The sequence below is a fragment of the Nicotiana tabacum genome, chromosome 3 (genome assembly GCF_000715075.1).
Source record: "Nicotiana tabacum cultivar K326 chromosome 3, ASM71507v2, whole genome shotgun sequence".
Taxonomy (NCBI): Eukaryota; Viridiplantae; Streptophyta; class Magnoliopsida; order Solanales; family Solanaceae; genus Nicotiana; species Nicotiana tabacum.
Window position 1 is genome coordinate 180,529,822 of NC_134082.1, and position 20,841 is coordinate 180,550,662.

Genomic DNA, 20,841 nt, shown 5'->3' on the forward strand with positions numbered 1-20,841 from the left:
TCGAATTGTACTTTGAGATGATTTCCCTTTCTCCAGGTGGACGCCTGACTGCTGAAGTTGAACTGTATTCCCCTGCTCTCCAGGTGGGCTCCTGACTGCTAAACTTGAATGTACTCCCTTGCTCTCCAGGTGGGCGCCTGATTGCATGAACTTGAATTGTATTCCCTTGCTCTCTAGGTGGGCGCCTGATTGCTGAACTTGAATGTATTCCCTTGCTCTCCAGGTGGGCGCCTGATTGCTGAACTTGAAATGTATTCCCTTTCTCTCTAGGTGGGCGCCCGATTTCTGAACTTGAAATGTATTCCCTTATTCTCCAGGTGGGCTCCTGATTGCTGAACTTGAACTGCTTCTCCCTGTTCTCCCAGCGGGTCCTTGATTTCAACAAAAATAGACAATACAAAGAAAAAATTCTGCCCCAGTTTGGTAGCTGGGTGCATATGTGAGTGTTAAACTGAATCATATTACCAAATATTACTAAGAACTTGAAAGCTGAAACTTGAACTGTACTCCCTTGCTCTCCAGGTGGGCGCCTGATTGCTGAAACTTGAATTGTATTCTCTTGCTCTCCAGGTGGGCGCCTGATTGCTGAAATTGAAATGTATTCCCTTGTTCTCTAGGTGGGCTCCTGATTGCTGAAATTGAACTGCTTCTCCCTGTTCTCCAAGCGGGTCCCTGATTTCAACAAAAATAGACAAAACAAAGAAAATTTTCTGCCCAGTTTGGTAGCTGGGCGCATATGTGAGTGTTAAACTGAATCATATTACCAAATATTACTAAGAATTTGAAAGCTAGGTCCCATTATCCAGGGGGTCCTGACAACTCTTAACTACGACAATTTTAAATCTAAGTTATATTTTCTAAAGGTGTGACTTCCGCTAAATCTTGTTATCTAAGAGGGTCTTAAACTATTCCCCATTATCCAGGAGGGTCCTGAAAATCAAAAGTCAAGTTTTATCCTAAGAGTGACATTTCTTTACGGCTGAATTATATTACCATATAACAGAACTTACGCTAAATTTCGTTATCTAATGGCAATCTTAAAACTAGGTCCCGTTATTCAGGAGGGTCCTGACAACTCTTAATTAAACGATAATTTTTAATCTAAATTATATCTTCTAAAGGTATTATTTCCGCTACATTTTGTTATCTAACAACAATCTTAAAGCTAGGCCCCATTATTCAGGAGGATCCTGAAAATTGCTAATTTAATCCTATCTCCAACATGCGAACTTTAAAACCATCTTATATTCCTTGTGATACATTTATGCTAGATTTTACTACTCATGATTGTTTTGAATTTTAAAGTAGGTCCCATTTTCCAGGAGGGTCCTAAGAATTTCAAAATAAACCTTACCTTAAGAGTGACAACTTCAAAGCTAAATCCTATTTCCTAAAGGTAAAACTTACGCTAAATCTTATTTTCTATGAAGGTCTTAGAACTAAATCCCATTGTCTAGGAGGGTCCTGAACACTTAAAACTAAATCCCATTATCCAGGAGGGTCCTGAAGAGCCGAGAATGAACTTACCTAAGCCATGTTTTCTTTCTGGAGGATTTCTGCATAACGAACAAAATTTCTTGCCTCTGAACCATGATTTTCCTCATGGAGGGTTCCTACAGATCGAATAAATTTTCCTTTCCCTTTCTCAAACCGCCTTTGTGCTGAAAATTTTTTGGCATGACACTTGAAAAAAAATTCAAACTTCCAAGCTTTGATTTGGACACAATTTTCGTCCCTGTTTCAAACAAAGAAAACTTGTGAGTTTATAAATATGATGGTTGGTTTGTGGCATTGACTTTGAGCGCGATTGCTCCTTCACTTCCCATGATAACTTTGGTTTCAACTTGAAAGACCTTGCCTGTTTATTGACTGACCACTTTCTCGGTTACCCTTATCATAGAAAATACCTCTGATCCATTCAGACCCAATACCTTCTATCTGTTGCATTGCTTATGAACCAAAATCTACCAAACCTTTGTGTTTCACATGATACCCACGGTATATTGATTATTGCCAACTTCAATGCACACGTTGTTCTTTCCTGATTTAAATCACTGGCCTTGGTCTTGAGGTCTATTGCTCCATCGCTTGCCATGATAGCTTTGATTTCTGCATGGAAGATCTTGCTTGTCACTGGTTTACCACCTTTTTTTTGTATTTCACATGGATCCCAACGCATGTTGATTGTTACCAACTCAGTGTATATGCTGTTTTTCCTTGACTTAAACCACTGGCCCTGGCCTTGAGGTCTACTGCTCCCTCCCTTGCCATGATAACTTTGATTTCTGCTTAGAAGACCTCGCTTGCCACTGGTTAACCACTTTTGTCAATCTTACCACAAAAGATACCTTTGATCCTTAACACCCTCCATTTGTTGCATTGTCCCGGGACTGATATGTACCAAAGCTTTGTATTTCATAAGGATCCCAAAGCATGTTGATTGTTACCAGTTTAGTGCGCTTGTTGTTTTTTCCTGACTTATGACGTTTTGATGTGCTAGCCAGATCTCATTTTGTGCACTTGGAAAGCTGGTGACAAATTTTGAAGTCATTTCTCACTTGTTTTAACCAAACAGACTCAGAAAAAGGAAGTAAACACGACAAAAGAAATAGAGTAAAGGACAAGGGAAATAGATGATTCCTAACAAGAAAACTACAAAGGAGAAGCCTATCAGATTGGATACCAACTCTAACGACCATGACATGCACCTGTGGCCTATTCTGTCAAGCAAGTATGATGTTCAACTATTGTTGTACCCTCTAAGCCGTGAAAATGGGCTTCAATGCTCCGGTTATCCAATCTGATTTACAATCCTTATTCGACTTGTAGCGCCCAAAGGGTTTTCACCATCAAGCCTCTTTCATTTGATTCTTTCTCTCAACTTTCAGTCGCCTCAAGGTGCCTGTGAAGGTTTTCACCAATAAGACTCTCTCATTTTTATTTCTCTCAACTCCCATTGCCTTACGGTGCCTGTGAGGCTTTTCACCGATAAGACTCTCTTATTTTCATTATTTTTCCTTCTTGGACCAGAGTGTTGCCCCTGATATGAATCACCTATATTTGCTCGACTTGGTATCTCTCGAAGACTGATCGGAAGGTCTTTTTTTGGACTATAATGCGGGCTTTTGGGTGGGGTTAGAAAGAAAGGGTATCAAAGGCACAAAACAGTTCGACATGGGTTTAAAATTACAACTTTTGATATCAGATTTCATACAGCAATCACAATTCTGCCCCAGTTTCTTTGCTTGGGGACTTTTGGATTTTTATTTTGATGGGACCAAACCTTGAGGCTGCCTACGTATCCTTAAAAGGAATCAGGTCGAACGTAGTTCATGTCATATCAATCACTTTGTTGTTGTGATTTTTCTTTCCTTTTTCTTCCTCTTTCTCTCCTTTCTTTTTTTCTCTTTTTGTTATTTTGTTTTTTTCTTTTTTTCTTTCTTTTTCTTCCTTTTTTTCCTTTCCTTCTTTTTTTCCTTTACTTATCTTTCACGCTTGCGTCTCTGATCTTTACTACTGATTCCAAAAGAGGGGTATGAAAGAAAAATAAATAAGGCTCAAAGAGGTAACAAAGGATAAAGTGTTTAAATAGCAGAACAAAATGCCTTCATCATTCCAATCTCCAAAACATGCCAAGTACAAACAACACAATTAAACAAACCAAGGAAAGCATTCGGAACATCTTTTGATTGCGCCAGACATGATAACCATATCCACACATTCGCCTTCTACATTTGTTACATACAAAGCACCATTGGACAACACTCTCACTTTCATTACCACGAATGACCCCCTACAAATTTGGGGCAAACTTGTCGTTATCTTCACCCTGATGCAGCATGTTGCGTTTCAATAGGGTTTCTCTATGTTCTATCTGCCCCAGTTTCACACAATTCGGGCTTGAAGTGATCTCACAATGCCTTTACTTATTTCCCTCAAATGTCACTATCATCTTCAAAATTGTTTCATTGCTTCCTAACTAAATTGACTTTTAAAGATTAGGATGAGAATTATGCGTGCATGTCATGTCACTAGGACCAACATGAAACGAACTATAAAAGGAGAAGAGAACTAAACAAAAATGATTAGAAATAGTAAAAAAATAGAGAATTGTATTAGACAGACGGTGAAAGGGTTTGAACAACAAAACAAGCAAAATATACTGGGGTACAACCCTAGAACAAACCTAGATAACACTTAATGAGAAACTACAACTAAAGAACTAGACAAAATAAAATGATAGAACGGTTTGAATCATAAGACAATATCCGAATTACAACCCTACAGTAACCCGGACAACAGAAATGACAACAAAACAAACCACCAAGACTCCTCTCTGGTTAACCAAGAGATGGAGCATCTTTCCAATCACCAAACTCAATATCTTAGCCACTGACTTCTGCATCAACAATACTAGGACCTTCACAAGTCTCCATCACATTGTTCTTAACAAATTGCTTTTGGGTTCCTTTTGCCTGCTCGTTCTTAGGATCAACATCTGATAGCGTTGAAAGTTTCACAGCACGTGGACCTCCGAGGACCTTAGAAGAATTCTCATATTCCTTTTCAAGACAAATCATACCCACCATATGTGTCTCATTATGCACAAGTGATGGACTTTGGCTAGTGTCTACTGCATCTGGACTTTGCACGACAATGTTGCCTATATCAATAAGCTTCTGAATTGCATTCTTCAGATTCCAACACTTCTCTATGTCATGCCCTAGGGCATCTGAGCAATCGGTGCACCTTTGAGAAAAATCAAACTTCTTTGGAAGAGGGTTTGACATTTTTATCTAGGTCGGCTTCAACATGTCCAATTTCCTTAGCCTCTGGAACAGACTGGCATATGACACTCCCAATGGAGTGAATGTTTTCTTCTTCTATAACCTCTCGTTCTTAAAGGCTTGATTGAGCCGAAAACCTGATCCAGGGGGTTTTCACTAAGCTCGTGGGGGTAGATAGGCATTTTGTGGAGCTGGGTACTGGGAAAGTGATGTGCAACTTTGGGAGTTCTGTGGAGAGAAGTAGCATTGGGGAGGGTCATCTGGTGCACAAGGATATCCATGGGGACAATGTCGAGAATGGAAGTGTTGATCGGGAAAGCCCATCAGATCATCTTTTCTGTTTCTCTTTCTTCCACCCAAGCTTATTGGGATGTTCTGAATGTCTTTCGAACAACTCATGATTTTGCCTGACTTGATTCCCTCATATACTAGCTCCCTCATTTTTAACACATCATTGAAAGGCTTTCCCAAGGCCGGGATCAAATGACTGAAGTAGGTGGGCCCCTAGGCTTTTAGGAAAAGCTCAACCATTTATTCTTCACCAATCGGGGTATTGACTCGAGCAACTTGCTCCCTCCATATGAGTCCAAATTCTCTAAAGCTTTCCTCCGGATTCTTTTCCATTCTAGATAGGGAGGAGCGGTCTGGGGTAACGCCTGATCTGTATAGAAAGTATCGAATAAAATCTTGAGCCATGTCACCCAATGTAGGTCACTTACCAACATCTTGACGAATATGCCACTCCAAAGCTGCTCCAGTCAGGCTCTTATTGAAATATGCCATCAACAGGTCATCTTTCTCTCCAACTCTTCTCATTTCACTGCAATAGTCCCTTAGGTGGGCTACCGGATCTCCACACCCATCATACAAGTTAAATTTTGGCACTTTGAACCCCGTGGGCAGGCGAACGTCAGGGGACACAGACAGTTCTTTGTAAGCCATGCTACCCTGGTCTTCCCTTCCTTGTTTGTTCTTCAAGGATTGTTCTATGCCTTTCATCCTCCTGGGTATCCCATCTTTCCCTTCTCTTCCTGTGAACCTTTCATTTTCAACATGAAGCTTATCCCGAGGGCTCTTCTTGTATGAGTCAGGAACCTTGTAGGCAACCTCTACGGGGTAGTTTTAGTTATGAGCTTTGAGTGGATATTCATTGTTGGGAATAGTGGATATGACAGGAGGTCACTTTTAGAAAAAGATAGTTGGAGGACGAGTGATGGAGCTACTAGGGTGGTTGGGAAAGCTGTGATAAGCGGGTAGATCTGGAGAGTATGGAGGATCATCTGGCATTGTGTTCGAAGTTTGGGTAAGGGCAGCATCTAGGAAGCTAGGTGATGGCGGGGGTGGTGCCTTCCCAGTCATCCAAGCCTGGTACATGTCCGCCATGTGTTGTCTTAACATCTTTACCTATTCAACCAACCCATTGTCTTGTTCAACCAACTGCTTTCGGGCACCGGTATCAACCAACTCAGTTCTGTTGTTGTCTGCCATTGCCTTTTGACTTTGTGTTGTAGAGAAGAGTTATCACTTTAAAAATCACAAACCAACCACCCTTCTGCTATAAATATAACAAAATGAGGCCATCACGTTAGTGTTAGGGCATTTAACAACAAAAATATCACATTGCGTGCAATGCACCTAGCCACAATTAACGGTTCTAGAATGACTTCGAGGGTCATAAGGTCACTTGACATCATCCCAATTTGTTCATTTCAACCTCCCTTTTTTTGCTTTTCTAGAACTTGCTTGATCATTTTCCTTCCTCTTTGTTTTTATAATTATCACTCTTTTCTTTCCTCTCATTTCTCACATCCCATAATTTCACCCTTTTTTCTTTTAATAGTAAAAAAATAAAATGATTCGATCGAACCCTATGTAGGTTGCCTACGTATCATGACGCCGCATGAATCAGATCTTTGCGTAGTTCTGAAAGAACGGGAATAAAGTAAACAAACTGACATTCTCCTTTTTTCTTTTTTTACCTTAACGACTACTCAGAAGAGAAAAGAGAAATAAAAGCAGCAAATCCCCCTTCTTTTTTATTTTTTATTTTTTTATTTTCTAGACTTTACGTTCTATGATCTATTCTAAACTCAAGCTTAACGGGAATGTTTTTTTTGTTTATTTATTCTTTTGAAACAAATACTCTATTAAGGAAATATCCTAAAAGAGAAAAATATTTTTTGATTATTATTTATTTATTTTTAGGAAGAAAATCTAAAGAATAAACCACATAAAAATATTTTGAATTTTCATTTGATATCTTGACGCAAGATTTCGAAACAAGCAATATTTTTGGATTTCAATTTTGATTGCCTAAAAGAGAAACTCTGAAAATAAACCAAAGATAAAGTATGTTGTCTTTTTTTCTTCTTCTATGTACAATATCCTAAAGTTCTAATGAAAAAAAAAGAATTTTTTTTTTATTTTTCACTAATTTCCAAAGAAACACCTCAAAAGAAAATCTTTTTGGATTTTGGAATTCACACCTTAAAGAAAGCTTTTAAAGAAGTACTAAAAGAAAATTCTCTTTTTTTTTTGAATTTTGGTCCTAATATACTTAAAGGAAACATAAAAACAACTCATTTTAAGTCCTAGATATTAATTGCCTAAAGGAAGAACAACCTCAAAAAAAAAAATTCTTCTTTTTCCATTTCTAGAATTAGTAATCTAAAGAAAACTTATAACGGAAATATAAAATGCAACATCTCTTTTTTTTTTGGATTTTTGAGTTACAACACATTTTTTCAAATATAAAGCAGAAAATACAATAACAAAAGACTTGACATTACTGTACAAAACCTAGAAAGTAAAAGACGACATAAAATGAAGAACAGACTCAAAACATAAAAATAAAATAAATCTCCTTAAGCAACTCCTGACTGAGCGATCTTGACTAGATGGTCACGGGGTGTCTGTCATGCTCAAATTTCGATAAATAAATCCACACCTGTATGAGAAAACTTTAAACCAACACTATGTGAGACAATAACACTCCCTACTGGACACATGCAAGACATGATTGAGGCTATTTTTGCAAAATGGCTTATTTGGCCAAAAGGTGGCCAGAAGTGCAAAATTTGGCTAAGACCCCGCAAAGCCAATAACCTAAGATTTACTAGGAAGACCGGACCCTATGTGGGTTGCCTACGTATCCCGCCCCAAAAGACGAGAATCATGTATGCGTAGTTCGGGTAGATTGGATACGAGCGATAATTAAAAAAACAACTAATTTAGAGATAACATATTTATCTTTTGCTTTTTCTTGAAAAATGATGAAACATGCAAAATCTTTTTGGATTTTTTTTTTTTGATTTTCTGATTTTCGGAAAATGATGAAAAAATGCAAAATCTTTTTTTTTTCCTGAAATTTCAAGCTCTTTTTTTAACAACATAATTGGGCCCAACTTGCTTTATCTCCACACTTCACTCTCTCTTTTCTTTCTTTTTTTTTTCTCTTTTATTTTTTCATTTTTCATTTGCCCTCTACTATCATTGGTCCGCCAAATGACCCTTTTACCCTTGAATAAATGCAACATGTAGCACATAGGATGCATCAAGATGGTCTGTTATTTTGGGTGCATCTGTCCTTGATGGACCCAACCCCTGTGTTGAGTCCCCAAAGTCAAATGCACGTGATGCAACAAGCATTCTTACTAGGGATCCGACATGAGGCTTTGTTATACTAGGTTTAAAACCTGGGTTTATTGTTCTAGACCTGGCTTACCCGAGCGGACAGCTCGAGCCGAAGCGGGGACAACGTACCGGGAGCACGAAAGTCTACCCGGTCTAGTTACTTGACCCAACCTCATTCTACTTGGTATGACTACTAACAGAAAAGTGGGCCACGCGCACGTGTGCACCATAAATTCAGAAGACTCAGAAAGAAGAAGGTTTCGTAACAGTTTATATATATACAGTTCAGATAATATCAAAGCGGTAAAAAACAACATTTAGCACATTAAGCCCAAACATGTTAATAAACCAGATAATAAATAAAGCCAAATATAACAATTATTCTAAGCTCAAATTCTTGAACCCTGAACCAGAAATTCTGGGTTCTTATCCCCAGCAGAGTCGCCAGAGCTGTCACACCTCCTTTTTACACACCCGAGGGGTATATGGGGAGTTTTTCCAATTTAAGTGACATTATTCGAAATGAGATTATTTTATTTATTTTCAGAGTCGCCACTTGGGGTAATTTTATGGTGTCCCAAGTCACCGATTTAAAATCCCGAGTCGAGGAAGTTTGACTTTCCTTTTGAAGTCTGCGAACCAGAAATTCTGAATAAGGAATTCTATTAACCCGAGGGAAGGTGTTAGGCACCCCCGGATTCTGTGGTTCTAGTACGGTCGCTTAGCAATTTATATTTGGCTTAAATTGTTTAACTACTCATTTTTAAGACCTATGTGCGATTATCTTTTTATCGCTTTTAAATTACTTGAATTATTCGTAATCAAAGAATTGAGTTACGCGTACGTATACTCTTTTATTTTGGCGCGTTAAAAATCATGTCACGTGAACGTGTCCACTATTAATTAATGATTTATTAATTATTAAAGAAAATGTTGATCGAAGTTGCGCGAACGCATACCTCGATTTAAATTTTTTAGAACGGAATATGTAATTATGTTACGCGAACGTATACATAATCACAATAATATATTAAATCGCCTTTTCATTGTTGTCGTTATGACCAATTCAATCCTAATACAAAATACTATTCTAAAATAAGGAAAGAATTGCCTAAATTTCCGGGTAATCAAAAGTTGTGCACACGGAATGAAGTATGTTATATTATACCACGAAAAGGACAAGTAACAAACAAACAAAAAAGAAACACGGCTCTAATATGATTCAAAAATTGTACCATATCATAAAATGGTTAGGCACTAAGAAAATAAAACATTATTCAGTGTTTTAACTAACACAATAAAACGATATAAATGTTAGTACTATAAATTTGCTTTCTTCTTTTTTATTCTAAAAAAAAAAATCAAAACTAAAAACAGAAACCCACTTTCAAAAGTAAGAGCAATCAATGAATAAAAATAAATAAATAAAATACTTTGTACTGATCTGCAAATCATATTACAAATATTATAAGGTGAAATGAAAGCATTATGTGTATAAGACCACAACAACACCTGACATGGAGTATAATAGTCAAAAGCAAAAGGTGCTATTGTTTTAGCCGCTTTTAATATTTTGGAAAAAATTCAAAATTATTTAAAACACATCGTAAGCCATGCTACATAAATGCACCCACAGTTCGCAACACATTTTATCTAACATTTTTGATATTTGGATTTGGGTCAGATAAATGCGCACCCGAGTTTAGGAAGGTAAATTATTAAAATAACGCGCCTAAAGCCACTACGCACTTTCAACTTTGCGAGGGCCATGAAAAATTCGCTAAATGACGCGCCTCAATTTCTAAGGATAAAAATATTAATTAAGCGAGGTCCACAGATTATGATTGAAAATTATATTCTATGTACTAAATAATAAAAAAAATCTATGACTGTAGCTTCTTAAACGTTTCATCCACAAGTAGTATATATTTTCCAAAATTTTCTCATATATATACTTGTAAAGCTAATAATCATTAGTATTATTATTATCCAATCATCATTCAATATTTATGCTTTCATAAAGCAAAAACCAAAACCAGTAACGAAAACACTTTCCATGCAAATCCAATTTTATAAATTGTTGTAAGACAATATCCATTTTTTGCCTACTTTTAGTTCGTTTCCAATGTATACTATCATAACAAAAGACCAACTGAAAAATATTACTTAACAACCATTTAGCAATAGCAAACTTTATACAGAATGTCTCCCATGATTATGCACCGAATGTCATGCCCTCAGAATATGAAGCTAGAATAACTAATGGTCTAACTGTTCGATGAGTTCTTGCCTTTTAACAATGAAGTCTTCACTGCTCACATAAACAACACACAAACTATATAAAAATAATTAAAAAAAAAATTCTCCAAATAAGATAAACTAACAGGATATAACGCTAATTAACAGTAATTCAAACTCAACAAATTAAGCCTACATGAACTTATATTAGAGCCAACAACTTATAGCATCTAACAAAATAAATGACTAATGAAGCATGATATAACTTGTTAAATCAATTCGCTTGCAAATATACCGAACTAGTCACGAACATGAAAACATGAGAAGGGAAGAAAGTGATTGAAACAGACCTTTTAATAGTTGAAATATAATCTTCAATACATAAGGGGTAACGAACTGGTAAGCTCTCGCACAAACAGACCACGACCGAGACCCAAACAGAGAAGCTCGACGCCGACCCCGAACTTAGCTCTTGGAGCTGCTGCGTTTTTGCTATTTATTTTTAGCTGGATATGGTGGAAGATAGGAGGATTTCATGGTGGCATTTGGTATGGGAAACAACGACTGAAGAAGGAGTAGCTGCTTTAGTCTTACAGATCCAAACAGAGATGTGAGGAAAAGGCCCCCTTGTGATGGTAATGGCACCCAGATTTTTTTAAATGTATTTGTTGTGTGTTTGTGAAGTTTTGTATGAGTAAGTCTAGGTGTAAATGAAATAAAAAAAGTGCTATCTAATCAAGAATGAAGAAGTGCCGAAAGAAGATGATGGAAGGGGATAAACACTATTTTTGGTCATTCTTCAGAGAGCGTCGTTGCTCTTTTTTTGGAAGGGAATGGGTCTCAAATCTGATATCCTCCTCTCTTTCCAAATGTAAGTGGATTATATATATAATGTGTGCAGATGGATTTTGATTATGTTGGAAAAGAAGATTTTTGTGGGTTCATGCATTGAAAAAGTGTCAAACAAAAATTGGTGGGTGTCATTTTTAAATCGTAAGTGTGCACTATAATGTGAAAGAATGGAGTGTGTGTTTGAGGGCATTGAATTGAATGGGGTGTGAGTGTGAAGTCATTGAATTGAATGGAGTGTGCAAGTGGTGAGATAATGAATGAGGGTGGTCAAATATTAGAGTGAATTTGCAAGAATGTGTATTGTGTATTGTTTTTCTTAAAAATAAATAAATAACGTGAGGTTCCAAAAGTTTGTTAAAGAAAAAGAACATAAATAAAAAAAAACTAACGGGACCTTTGTTTCTTGAACTTGGTAGGAGTTTGAAATATCAAAATATAACTAGTTAATTAAATTAAAAGAAAATAACACATAAACTTTGCACAGTAACGAAAAGCTTTTGAGAAAATCAAAAATACTACGTATTAACCACTTATACTACGTACATCTTAATTTAAACCCATGTGACATTTTCTTTTGTCTATTTTTTTTAATTTTATCAAAGTTAAGATAAACTAAAATTAACTAATAATGGAAAGTATTTTTTTTAATTATTATTTCTAAGAGAAAATAAAGTAAAAGAGTCAAAATGAGTTGAAATAGCTATATTATGCCTAAATTAAATATTTACATGCTAAAATATAAAATATTGGGGAGGGTAAAAAATCACATGTCTACAGGGGAGTCTGTTATTGATTAAGCGATTGCACGGTTATGTGCTATGTTGGTTCCGGTTTGAGACGTTCGGGTGAATCAGTTGTGGCCTACGGAGGTTAAGACCCAGGATGGCTCGAGTAAAGGAAAATTTTGACGAAGGTTATATTATGCTTCATAGGTGTGTGAGAATTACGAGATGCCTTGAGTTGTTGTTGGCAAGAATGCTCGGTGCATAGAGCAGGAAGTTGCTTGGTTGTATTGGGATGAGGTTACATTCTACGGTGTCAGAGTGCCAATGAGGCACGGGTTGTTCGGTTTATTTGATCAGACTAATTGTAGTTTGAATAGAGTGAACGACTCGTGGAAATGGTTCTAATGTGTTCAGGATTTTACATGTAACAATGAGGTATTTTAAAGTTGTATATGTGGTTAGAGACTGATTTTTCATTTGGGGGATATCAAGATTTGTGGTGTTCTATATTAATTATGGGGTTCTATGTATTAGTATCAGGAAGGTAAAGTTAACGGATTTAGATTCGTAGGATGTTCTTCGGAGTAAAGTATTTGAATGTGGTGCTTTTGGGAGTAGTTAAGGGAGTATTCAACGGCTTATGAGCCTTAGACAGCGTAGTTTTATGCTTGGGTCTCGTATGGTAAGTCTGGGTTGAGGAATTGTAGTGCTACAACAAGAGGAATTGCCAAGTTGAAGATAAATCAGAAGGAAACTCGGATATATGGGACAACTTGGTAGTAAGCCGGTGGGTGATTACAACTTGTTCGGGCTTATTCTGAAAATAGATGTGAGATTTTGATGTGAATGATTTCAGGAGTGGAAATGTGGTTCTAAGGTTTATGGGCTAGGTTGGATTGTGAAATTTTAGTTGCATTGTGTTATCGGACCTATATGAGATAGAGTGACGTAGGATCACCCCCGAGTATATGCATGGTAAGGTTATTCAATGATTGGTTGGCATTTGGAACAACTCTAGGCACGTTCGAGGACGAACGTATGTTTGAGTGGGGGAGGATGTAACGACCCGACCGGTTGTTTTGAGCTTTTGCATTTCGCTTGCCAGTTCTCGGGCATGACTTACCCCGTGTGATGCAATATGACTTATGTAAATTGTTGGTTTTGGTTTTCAGGATAATTGGAATAAAATTGGAAGAACAGTTCCCAGTTCGGAAGCTTGAAATTTGAAAGGTTTGACCAGTATTTGACTTGTTTGTATATAACCTAGGATCGGAATTTTTATGATTTGGTTAGCTCCGTTAGGTGATTTGTGACTTAGGAGCGCGATCGGAATGAGTTTTGGAGTTGTAGAGAAGATTTAGGCTTGAATTGGCAAAATTGAGATTTCAGTATTTTCCCGATTGATAGGTGAGATTTTGATATAGAGGTCGGAATGGAATTCCGAGAGCATGCAGTAGCATCGTTGTATCATTTGGGATGTGTGTGCAAAATTTCAGGTCATTCGGACGAGATTTGATAGACTTTTTGATCGAAAGCATAATTTAAGAGTTTTTGGAGTTCTCAAGCTTGAATCATGTGTTAAATTGGTGATTTGATGTTGTTGTGAGCGTTTTGAAGTTTTGAACAAGTTTGAACGGTATCATGAGATGTGTTGGTACAATTGATTTGAAGTTCCGGGTAGTTTTAGGCCAAAAATCATAGTTGTAGCAGGTCCAGAAGGGTTGCAGGCCTCAAACCCACCCGTGCGGTCCGCTCAAAAAGAAGTGCGGCCGCGGTATGTGCTGTGCGGACCGCACAAAATGAAGTGCGGACGCGGAAGGTGCTGTGCGGACCGCACAAAATGCGGTGCGGCCGCGGTGGGGAACGTTTCACTGGTCCTACTTTGGAAGCTCATATCTTTTGATCTACAAGGAATTTTTGAGATGATTCTAAATCAAAAGTTGTAGCTCTTTGTGTCTAGTTTTCAGAAAGTTAATTATATCATAATTTGGACATCTATAGCGAAAGTTATGGCCAAAATACTAAAGCTTATCACTGCAGAGAAAAGACTGTGCAGCCGCGGTCGTTTTTGTGAGGACTGCACTGGTTTTGTGCAGACCGCGGTCGATTTTGTGCGGTCCGCGGAGGTGCAAATCTGTGGGGTACTCTATAAATACGAGGTTTTGGGTTTATTTAATATTTTGACCTAGAGAGCTCGAATTTTTGAAGTTTTTTCAAGAAATTCATCGGGGTAAGTGATTTTAACTCAGATTTGGGTAGAATACATGAATCTATCATTGAATTCATCATTTATTTCGTGATTTGGGATGGAATTTGGGAAGAAAAATTGTGGAATCCTCAAAAAATATAAAATGATGATTTGAAGGACCAAATAGTACCGGAATTGGATAATTTTGGTATGGTTAGACTCGTGAGGGTATGAGGATTCTGAAAATGTAAATTTTACCCGATTTCGAGATGTGAGTCCGGGGGTCGAGTTTGACCAATTTCTGGAATTTTGTGGTAATTCGATTGTTTTCGCTTGGGCTTTGTTCCCTTAGCATATTGTGACGTATTCGTTCTGATTTTGGATAAATTCGACACGCGTGGAAGCCGATTTGATGGGCAAAGGAGTCACGAGTTAGAGATTTAGCCGGTTCGAGGTGAGTAATGATTATAAATAATGCTCTGAGGGTTTAAAACCTCGGATTGCACATCGTCGTGCTATATTGAGGTAAGGCACACGCTTGATGACGAGCGTGGGGTCGTGTATTATTGGGGATTGTGACTTGGTCCGTCCCGATTGATGATTTTACTACGCATTTGACTGAAACTTATATGTTATCATCATGATTTGGGCTGATTGCTATATTTGGGCTTCGTGCCAACTATTTAAACCCTTCGGGGATTTTTATTACTATTTCCTCACTGTTTTGACTTACTAATTGAACTCAGTCATGTTATTTTCCACTATTTTACTACTCAGCCATTTTTACTCCGTTTTGAAACTTAAATGATATTTTAAATGATGTTTTGGGCTGAGAAATACTGTTTTACTAATGCCCGAGGGGCTTGTGATTATTTTTGACTGAGTAAGGCCGAGGGCCTAGTTGTGTGGAAACACTGATACTGATTTAAGGCCGAGGGCCTGAGATATAAGTGGCTTATTGATATTGTTTATGAGGCCGAGGGCCTGAGATATATACGCCACAAGGTGGCTTGACTGATATGAGGCCGAGGGCCTAGATTTGATGCCACGAGATGGCTTGATATTGTGCTTGGGCCGTAACGGGCCCCTCCCGGAGTCTGTACACTCCTACTGAGCGCGGGTATGCATTGTGATGTGAGATATAGCCCGAGGGGCTGATATTGTTCTATGTGATAGCCCGAGGGGCTGGTATTGTTCTGTGTGATTGCCCGAGGGGCTAGACTGTTCTATGTGATTGCCTGAGGGGCTGGTATTGCTCTGAGATATTTTCCCGAGGGGCAGAGTTGTTGACATTGAGCTCGAGGGGCAAACCTTTATGTGTTTATCTTTCATATTTACCTGTCATTTACCTGTAAAACTATGATATTTGTGCCCGAGTGGCGGATTTCTGTGCTTATCTGCACTAACTGTTTTGCATTCATTTGCATACTTTTGAAAAAGCCATTTTCAAAGAAGTTTAAACTGAGCTAAGATGTTTAAAGAGATTTTACAGCTTCACTACTTTCTTACTGGTTTTTGAACTGCTTCCATACAACATCTTGATATGCTTTACGTGATTTCTTGCCTTCAGTCTTTATTTACATTTGTTACTCACTGAATTGGAGTACTCACTTTACTCCCTGCACCACTATGTGCAAATTCAGGCGTTGTTGGTACCACTCCCGAGTGTTGATACCTCCAGCTTCAGGCGGGCTTCCGGAGATTACGAGGTGGCTTTTGACGTCCCCAGCCCCGTGTCTCTACTCCCTTATCATCTTTATCTCTTTTCAAACACCTGTACTAGCTTATAGAGTTAGCAGACTTGTATTATGAATTATAGACGCTCATGACTAGTGACACCCCGGTTAGGGCTGTGTTGGGTTGTACTTCCATACTTTATTGACATTATCCGCTACTTAGTATTGCTATATCATATTTTAGACTAATTTTGTGATATTTAACTATTTAAAAAGTGAATTGGGTTTAATTGGCTGGCCTTGTCTTCACGAGAAGTACCATCACGATCGGGTTCGAGTTAGGGTCGTGACAAGTTGGCATCAAAGGCTAGGTTACATAGGTCTCACGAGTCATGAGCAGGTATAGTAAAGTCTCGCGGATCGGTACAGAGACATTTGTATTTATCCTTGAGAGGCTGCAGAACCTTTAGGAAAACTTCACATTCTTGAATTCTTATCATGCGTCCTTGATTTAGCTTGAAATGTAACTCTTTGAGTTCCTTCCACGCGTTCGTATGCGTGCATGAACGCTCAGTATCAGATGTGCCTCGATGGCTTGTGATTCCCTAATCGAGGGTCGAGATGTGATCTCTGTGCATTGATGTTGGGCAAGTCTGGAGGACTTGAGGCCGGATCTTTGCCTATAGCTTGAACACCGAGGTGCTGATTGTGTGAGCAAGTATTTTTGAACATATATGTTCGGTATTGTCCCTATTAGTGGAAGTGATGGCTGGATAACTATGTGATGAGTATGTTGGTACTGCAAGATGTATCCACATGATTTGGAAGCGACGGGAAGGTCTGCTAGAGGATATAAGAACTATTAGGTACTTTGATTCCATCTTGATTCGAGGTATAGCTCCGAGTTATTGGAGTGTGAAAGATCTTATCATGTTTCTCAGTTGTGAGTGAATTAAATTTCATGTTGCGGTATGAGTTTAGACTTAGAAAGACTAAGTTACTGCGTACAGTTTATGACGGTGGAAGGTATACAAAAATGTTAGTTATAGGCAAAGCACGTGGGTTGTCTCCTGCGAAATGTTCTGAGGTTGTACGATCCTTATGTGTCTGTTAGAAGATCTCATTTGCGAGTGAAGGATATGTGTTGCAATTTAAATTGGGTCACTTAGAGAGTGGGTGTAACTGTTGCGAGAGTGGAATGCAAGATTTGCAGAAGATTTAAAATTCTAGATGATATGTGTTTTCACAAGCTTATAAAAGATTTGAGTTTAATCTCACTACGGTATCATGTCATCAATAGAGTATAATCGTTATGAGTTATTGAGTGTGTGTTGATCTATGGCTTCGAGCCAAGTGGGGGATGTCACACCTCCTTTGTACATACCCGAGGGGTATATGAGGAGTTTTTCCAATCTAAGTGACATTATTCGAAATGAGATTATTTTATTTATTTTCAGAGTTGCCACTTGGGATAATTTTATGGTGTCCCAAGTCATCGGTTTAAAATCCCTAGTCGAGGAAGTTTTACTTTTCTTTTGAAGTCTGCGAACCAGATATTCTGAATAAGGAATTCTGCTAACCCGAGGGAAGGTGTTAGGCACTCCCGGATTACGTGGTTCTAGCACGGTCGCTTAGCAATTTATACTTGGCTTAAATTATTTAACTACTCATTTTTAAGAACTATGTGCGATTATCTTTTTACCGCTTTTAAATTACTTGAGTTATTCGTAATCAAAGAATTGAGTTACGCGTACGTATACTCTTTTATTTTGGCGCGTTAAAAATCATGTCACGTGAACGTGTCCACAACTAATTAACGCTTTATTAATTATTAAAGAAAATTTTGATCGAAGTTGCGCGAACGCATACCTCGATTTAATTTTTTTAGAACGGAATTCGTAATTATGTTACGCGAACGTATACATAATCAAAATAATATATTAAATCGCCTTTTCATTGTTGTCGTTAGGACCAATTCAATCCTAATACAAAATATTATTCTAAAATAAGGAAAGAATTGCCTAAATTTTCGGGTAATCAAAAGTTGTGCACACGGAATGAAGTATGTTATATTATACCACGAAAAGGACATGTAACAAACAAACAAAAAAGAAACACGGCTCTAATATGATTCAACAATTGTACCATATCTTAAAATAGTTAGGCACTAAGAAAATAAGGCATTATTCGGTGTTTTAATTAACACAATGAAACGATATAAATGTTAGTACTATAAATTTGCTTTCTTCTTTTTTATTCTAAAAAAAAAATCAAAACTAAAAACAGAGACCCACTTTCAAAAGTAGGAGCAATCAATGAATAAAAATAAATAAAAAAATACTTTGTACTGATCTGCAAATCATATTACAAATATTACAAGGTGAAATGAAAGCATTATGTGTATAGGACCACAACAACACCTGACATGGAGTATAATAGTCAAAAGCAAAAGCAAAAGCAAAAGGTGCTATTGTTTTAGCCGCTTTTAATATTTCGGGAAAAATTCAAAATTATTTAAAATACATCGTAAGCCACGCTACATAAATGCACCCGCAGTTCGCAACACATTTTATCTAACGTTGTTGAGATTTGGATTTGGGTCACATAAATGCGCACCCGAGTTTAGGAAGGTAAATTATTAAAATAACGCGCCTAAAGCCGCTATGCACTTTCAACTTTGCGAGGGCCATGAAAAATTCGCTAAATGACGCACCTCAATTTCTAAGGATAAAAATATTAATTAAGCGAGGGCCACCGATTATGATTGAAAATTATATTCTATGTACTAAATAATAAAAAAAAACTATGACTGTAGCTTCTTAAACGTTCCATCCAAAAGTAGTATATATTTTCCAAAATTTTCTCATATATATACTTGTAAAGCTAATAATCATTAGTATTATTATTATCCAATCATCATTCAATATTTATGCTTTCATAAAGCAAAAACCAAAACCAGTAACGAAAACACTTTCCATGCAAATCCAATTTTATAAATTGTTGTAAGACAATATCCATTTTTTGCCTACTTTTAGTTCGTTTCCAATGTATACTATCATAACAAAAGACCAACTGAAAAATATTACTTAACAACCATTTAGCAATAACAAACTTTACACAGAATGTCTCCCATGATTATGCACCGAATGTCATGCCCTCAGAATATGAAGCTAGAATAACTAATGGTCTAACTGTTCGATGAGTTCTTGCCTTTTAACAATGAAGTTTTCACTGCTCACATAAACAACACACAAACTATATAAAAATAATTAAAAAAAAATTCTCCAAATAAGATAAACTAACAGGATATAACGCTAATTAACAGTAATTCAAACTCAACAAATTAAGCCTACATGAACTTATATTAGAGCCAACAGCTTATAGCATCCAACAAAATAAATGACTAATGAAGCATGATATAACTTGTTAAATCAATTCGCTTGCAAATATGCCGAACTAGTCACGAACATGAAAACATGAGAAGGGAAGAAAGTGATTGAAACAGACCTTTTAATAGTTGAAATATAATCTTCAATACATAAGGGGTAACGAACTGGTAAGCTCTCGCACAAACAGATCACGACCGAGACCCAAACAGAGAAGCTCGACGCCGACCCCGAACTCAGCTCTTGGAGCTGCTGCGTTTTTGCTATTTATTTTTAGCTGGATATGGTGGAAGATAGGAGGATTTCATGGTGGCATTTGGGAGGGGAAACAACGGCTGAAGAAGGAGTAGCTGCTTTAGTCTTACAGATTCAAACAGAGATGTGAGGAAAAGGTCCCCTTGTGATGGTAATGGCACCCAGATTTTTTTAAATGTATTTGTTGTGTGTTTGTGAAGTTTTGTATGAGTGAGTCTAGGTGTAAATGAAATAAAAAAAGTGCTATCTAATCAAGATTGAAGAAGAGCCGAAAGAAGATGATGGAAGGGGATATACACTATTTTTTGTCATTCTTTAGAGAGCGTCGTTGCTCTTTTTTTTGGAAGGGAATGAGTCTCAAATATGATATCCTCCCCTCTTTCCAAATGTAAGTAGATTATATATATATCAGATGGATTTTGATTATGTTGGAAAAGATGATTTGTGTGGGCTCATGCGTTGAAAAAGTGTCAAACAAAAATTGGTGGGTGTCATTTTTAAATCGTGAATGTGCACTATAATGTGAAAGAATGGAGTGTGAGTTTGAGGGCATTGAATTGAATGGGGTGCGAGTGTGAAGTCATTGAATTGAATGGAGTGTGCAAGTGGTGAGATAATGAATGGGGGTGGTCAAATATTAGAGTGAATTTACAAGAATGTGTACTGTGTATGCTTTTTCTTAAAAATAAATAAATAACGTGAGGTTCCAAAAGTTTGTTAAAGAAAAAGAACATAAATAAATAAAAAAAAACTAACGGGACCTTTGTTTCTTGAACTTGGTAGGAGAAAATTTTGAAATATCAAAATATAACTAGTTAATTAAATTAAAAGAAAATAACACATAAACTTTGCACAGTAACAAAAAGTTTTTGAGAAAAGCAAAAATACTACGTATTAACCACTTATACTACGTATATCTTAATTTAAACCCATGTGACATTTTCTTTTGTCTAATTTTTTTTTCAATTTTATCAAAGTTAAGATAAACTAAAATTAACTAATAATGGAAAGTATTTTTTTAATTATTATTTCTAAGAGAAAATAAAGTAAAAGAGTCAAAATGAGTTGAAATAGCTATATTATGCCTAAATTAAATATTTA

The 20,841-nt window shown here is 37.0% G+C and overlaps 1 long non-coding RNA gene across 1 annotated transcript; it reads right to left on the reverse strand.

Moving 5' to 3' along the window:
• Positions 1 to 7,471: 7,471 nt before the first annotated feature.
• LOC142179558 (uncharacterized) lies at positions 7,472 to 20,314 on the reverse strand. Its single transcript, XR_012708059.1, has 2 exons — positions 19,607 to 20,314; positions 7,472 to 16,197 (listed from the first exon to the last, which is right to left on the reverse strand). It is a non-coding gene; the product is annotated as an uncharacterized LOC142179558 (long non-coding RNA).
• Positions 20,315 to 20,841: the final 527 nt, after the last annotated feature.